Source organism: Phascolarctos cinereus, unplaced genomic scaffold (assembly GCF_003287225.1).
Source record: "Phascolarctos cinereus isolate Bilbo 61053 unplaced genomic scaffold, phaCin_HiC Scaffold_8;HRSCAF=390, whole genome shotgun sequence".
In the NCBI taxonomy this organism is placed as follows: domain Eukaryota; kingdom Metazoa; phylum Chordata; class Mammalia; order Diprotodontia; family Phascolarctidae; genus Phascolarctos; species Phascolarctos cinereus.
Window position 1 is genome coordinate 43,207,053 of NW_027556291.1, and position 5,499 is coordinate 43,212,551.

At 39.2% G+C, this 5,499-nt stretch overlaps 1 protein-coding gene across 1 annotated transcript in view; it reads left to right on the forward strand.

Moving 5' to 3' along the window:
- GPC3 (glypican 3) overlaps positions 1-5,499 on the forward strand; it is a 691,493-nt gene that overhangs the window by 446,243 nt on the left and 239,751 nt on the right. The gene's annotated exons all lie outside the window — the stretch shown is intronic.

Sequence of the window (5,499 nt, forward strand, 5' to 3'; positions counted from 1 at the left end):
AATAAAAAGAAAAGTAACAGATAAAGAAATTTTTTTTTCATGGTAAATATGTTAGACAAAAGCCTGATATTCAGAATGTACAGGAGCCAACAATATATCTTTAAGGGATCAATGCCCAATAATAATCATAATTGTAGCTAGCATTTATATAACACTTTAAATTTTGTGAAGTTCTTTATATGTATTATTTTACTGGATACATGGTCAAAGGATGTGAACAGTTTACAAAAAGAAAATCAAAACTGTTAATAAACACTAGAAAAAAATTCAACCTCATTAATAACTAAAGAAAATAAATTTAAAAAAAACCTTAGTTTTAGTGATGCTTTGGGGAAACAGGTATATTTATAGAATGTTGATGTAATTGCAAATGGGTGCAGTCTTTCCAGAGACCATTTGGACAGCACAAAACAGGAGTCATAAAACTATCCATTCTGTAATTTGTCTATTGGGAATATACTTCAAGAAAGCAATTCCAAAAAGAGAAAAAGAAAACCTATCCAGACAAAGAAATGTGGAGCTGTATTATTTGCATTAAAATGGAAACAAACTTAATGCCTACTAGTTGGAGAATGGATGAACCATCGTGTGTGCATATATTCCCCTAAATAATGAGGACAGGAAATAGGCATAATTCAGCAGTTCAATTTGACAAACATTTATTAAGCACCTCTCATGTTCATAGCTAGACAGAGTCCTTGCCCTCATGAAGTTCACAGTCTAGCCAGGGGACATAAACACAGATCCCTCTAATATGCCACATGGATAAATGCATTAGATGGGTACACAAGAAAGTGTGATATGAGGTTCTATGTGGAAAAGTTGGTACTGGCAATTAAAATCAGGGAAAGTTTCATGTAGGAGATGACAAGTTGGATTTCAAAGGATATTTGGCAGAAGAATAAGAAAAGGGAGGCCATACCAGGGTTTGGTGACTAGGGAGGTGCTGACCTTTAAGTGAGCAGTTTCAGTTGAATAGTGGAGGAGGAAGCCATGTTGAGAGAGTGGGTGTTGAAAAATTATAGACTGAATGGGGAAAAAACATAGCCAACAAGCTGAGATAAAGTAGAGTAATGGGACTTGCAGTGGGTGGGCAAAGAAATCTGGAAAGTTTGATGTGAAATGATATGGAATGATACAGAATGAAAAAAACAGAAGCAGAACAGTCTAGATAGTAATCGTTATGTCCTTTAATACATCCCTGATCAGTATAGATGCTCCCTGTAGTCAGTCTGCCAGTTATCTAACTACTCTTTGCCAGGCACTTACTAAGAATACAAAGAAGGTAAAAGATAGTCCCAGCCCTCAAGGAGCTTACAATCTAATGGGGAGACAACATGCAAACAACTATGTGCAAACAAACTGGCAATAATCTCTGAGGGAAGGCACTAAGAGTAAGGAAGAATGTAAAGGCTTCTTGTGGGTGGTGGGAGGCAGAGGTGAGGAGTGAAAAACTTCCAGAAATGGGAAACAGACAGAGTATCTTGTAGGTGGAAATGAAGGAAGAGCGTGTGGTGGGGAGAAAGGTGTAAGAAGGCCAGAAAGGTTGGAAAGGGCTGGGTTATAAAGGGCTTTAAAGGACAATGAGAAGATTTCGTGTTTGATCCTGGCAGTGATAGGGAGCTACTGGAGTTTATTGTGTACCAAGGATGATGTGGTCAGATCTGCACTTTAGGAAAATCAATTTGATAACTATGTGGAGGATAAATTGGAGTTGGAAGAGACAAGGCAGGGAGACCAACCAGCAGGCTCTTGTAGTAGTCAAGGTATGAGGACCTTCACCAGGCTGAGTAGAGAAGAGGGCCATATAGGAGAAGAAATAGTGGGAAAATCTTCTACACAATGAGAGAAGAGATACAAGAGATGTTAATGAAGGTAGAATCAACAAGACTTGGTGACTGATTAAATATCGGGGATGTGTGGGAGGTAAGTGATGCCTAGGTTGGAAGTCTGGGTGACTGGGAAGATGGATGGTGATAGGAAATAAAGGAAAGGGGAGGGTTTGGGGAGAAAGATAATGAGTTTAGTTTTGGATATATTGAATTTAAGGTTTTCCAGGACATCCACTTTGAGATTTCTTTTTTTTGTGGAGCAATCAGGTTTAAGTGACTTGCCCAGGGTAACACAGCTAGTAAGTATCAAGTGTCTGAGGCCAGATTTGAACTCAGGTCCTCCTCACACCAGGGCTGGTGCTCTATCCACTGCACCACCTAGCTGCCCCTTGGGATTTCTAAAGGTGAAGAAAAAAGTTAGGGTTGAATAAGTATATCTGGGAATCATCAACATAGACATAATAATTGAATCCATGGGAGTTAACAAGCTCTCTAAGTGAAATAGTATAGAGAAAGAAGAGAAGATAGCCTAGAACAGAGATCTGGGGGCCACCCACAGTTGGTAGATATGACCTGGATGAAGATCCAGCAAAGAAAGTAGAGGAGTGGTCAGACAAGTAGAGAAAGAGATAGGAGAGAGTAGAGTCACAAAAACCTAGAGAGAAGTGAGTTTCAAGGAAAAGAGGGTGATTGACAGTGTTAAAGGCTGAAGACAAAAAAGGATGAGCATTGTGAAAAGGCCATTACATTTGACAATTAAGGGATCATTAATAACTTTGGAGATAGTCATTTTGCTTGACTGATAACAGAAACCAGATTGCAAAGAGTTAGGAGAATGAGAGGAAAGGAAGCAGAAGCCCCTACTGTAGACTGCCTTCTCAAGAAGAAGGTCACAGAAGGGAAGAGAGCTATAAGACAATAGCCAACAAGAATGGATGGACCAAGTCAGAGTTTTCTGAAGATAAGGGAGACATGGGCATGTTTATAGGCAGTGGGGAGGCAGCTCTAGATTAGTGAGATAATAAGGATAATATGAGGGAACAAGCTACTGGAGAATATGGAATGGAATGGGATCACTTGTTCTTATAAGAAGGGATTGCCTTGGCAATGAAAGGGGCCACCTCTTCATGTGAACTGGGGATAAAGGAGATAGTTGCAGAAGGTGTATGAGTGGTATGAGAAGAGAGAGCTCTCTACTAATGGCCTCAATTTTTTTCAGTGAAATATGAGGGAAGGTCTTCCACGGAGGCAAATGGCAACTCCTTAACACATTTTCATCCTGTTTAGTTCTTGTTCATGTCATCCTCATCTCCCCATCCCCCAACATAACTTTAGACTCCATTTCCTGGATGGCCTGGCTCATATACTTGAAGTTTCATGTTATCTTGACTGTAAACAGGCCTCTGTGCCACTCCCTGATCATCTTCTTATCATGTGATCTACATTCTGGCCATCATCACTGTTTATCCTCCCCTTACCCCACTCCCAAACATGGAATGCATTCCTGGGTCACCTCGTTCAGATATGTGAAGCTTTCTGCTTTATCTTACCCAGAAATAAGCAAGATTCTTCCTGCCAAGTGTCTTCTGTGATACTTTCTGGCCATCTTCACACCGTGCCTTCATATGCCTTCTTGGCCTCCCCATTCTATTGGATTGTCTCCCTTCATTAGAATATAATAAGTTTCTTGAGGGTAGGGACTATTTTGCTTTCTTTGATTTGTAACCTCAGTGCTTAGCACCATTGGCACGTTGGAGGTACTTCAATAAATGATTTCTCTCTATCTCCTTCTTTCAGTAAGCACTCTATTAGAGGATCTGTCCAATGTACTGGAGGCCTTTAACATTTTGTGATTACTATGTGGGCTAAAGCTCAGAATAATGTGAGGGAAAGTAAAGACAACACAGAGGGATTTGTTTATTTTTTTTTAATTTGTTTTTAAGTCATATTTGTGTAGGTCTCTGTCCAAGGCCACTTCCCTAACCTGTCCTTGAAATTGCAAGTTGGGGTCCCAAAGAGGGGTTAAATGCTGTTCTCCTGTAGAAGAACCCTCAGTAACCCCGAGGAGCTGAGTTGCTGGCATTCTCTCATTATTTGCCACCAGTGTTATTCACATTAATATCAGTCAGTCAGACTTCAATTAGCTGTTAGAAAAGGGTATTTACTAAGGTGTTATAGTAAGAACAAATGGTATAAAACATCTCTCCCCAAAAAGTCTGGAGAGTATACACAGTATACTAGATAGAAGTGTGCACGGGTCCATAGAAGCATGAGTTCTAACTGTAGAGAGGACATGTCCAAAACTCACAGCTCCTGGCTACTGGAAGTCCTTTCTTGAATCCATAGCTAGATTTCCTCTTTGGTCCAAGGAGTCATGATCCTTGAAGCTGCTTCCTCCTTTGGATGGGTATCTTACTGTACCTGTCTGTGTTGGTCCTCAGTGTCTCTTTGTGCTCTGGGTAAGATGTGTTTTCTCATTTTGATCTAGTCCCTCTAATAACACAGGCATTTGGGCTGAGAACAATCAAAGGGATAAAAGCACCTAGCTGCCCCTTAAAAGTTCAGGCCACCAGTCTTTGATGAGCTAATCCCAGGGTGCAGAAACACTGAGCAGATTTGGTTGCCGAAGCATCATTAGTGATCTTTGAAAAATCATGTAAAATGGGAGAGATACCAGAGGACTGAAGGACAGATGTCCTGATTTTCATAAAAGGGAAGAGAATGAAGTCTACAAACTGTAGGCTAGTGACTTTGGCTTGAATTCCTGGCAGAATTATAGACCGTGTTATTAACAAGATGGTAAGTAAATATCTAAAAAAAGAAATGATCACATCGAGCCAATATGACTTCATTAACAACAGGTTAATTTTATTTTTCTTTTTGATAAGATCACTAACCTGGTTAGAGAGAGCATACATACATACATATATAATAAATACATACATACATACAAATATGTACATACACATATGTATATGCACATACATATCTATGTGTACACGTACACATCATATATACATATTCTGTATGTGATTCTGTTGTTCAGTCTTTTTCAATTGTGTCTGACTCTTTCTGACCCCATTTTGGGTTTTTTTGGCAGAGATACTGGGGTGGTTTACCATTTCCTTCTCTAGCTCATTTTATAGATGAGGAAACTGAGGCAAACAGGGTTAAGTGACTTGCCCAGGGTCACCTAGCTAGGAAGTGTCTGAAGCCAGATTTGAACTCAGGAAGAGGAGTCTTCCCAACTTCAGGCCCTACACTCTATCCACTGTAGCACTACTTAGCAGCCTTCTGTAAATGGCACTTAAAAAAAATTTATGTTTTGCTATAAAATATAAAACACAATTTCTTCCCTTTTTTTGGCAAATTATAAAAGATTTTTATTAAGGACTTTGCAACTTGATTTGTCTTACTAAGATGATGAATCCTGTGGCCAAGAGAAATTCAAATAAATATTCATTCAAAAAAAAAAAAAGGAAAAAAAATCAGACATAAGATAACCAAAGAGAATGACAGCTCTTGGAGAGTTTGACTTGGAGAGTTCTAGGGAATAATAAGAATAAAAGCCCTAATTATTTTTGTTCAGAGGCTTAAAAAAATAAAAACAAAAAAGTTTCCTTTAAACATTTCCAAACCATGAAGAGTCCTAGGACCCTCTGCCTTT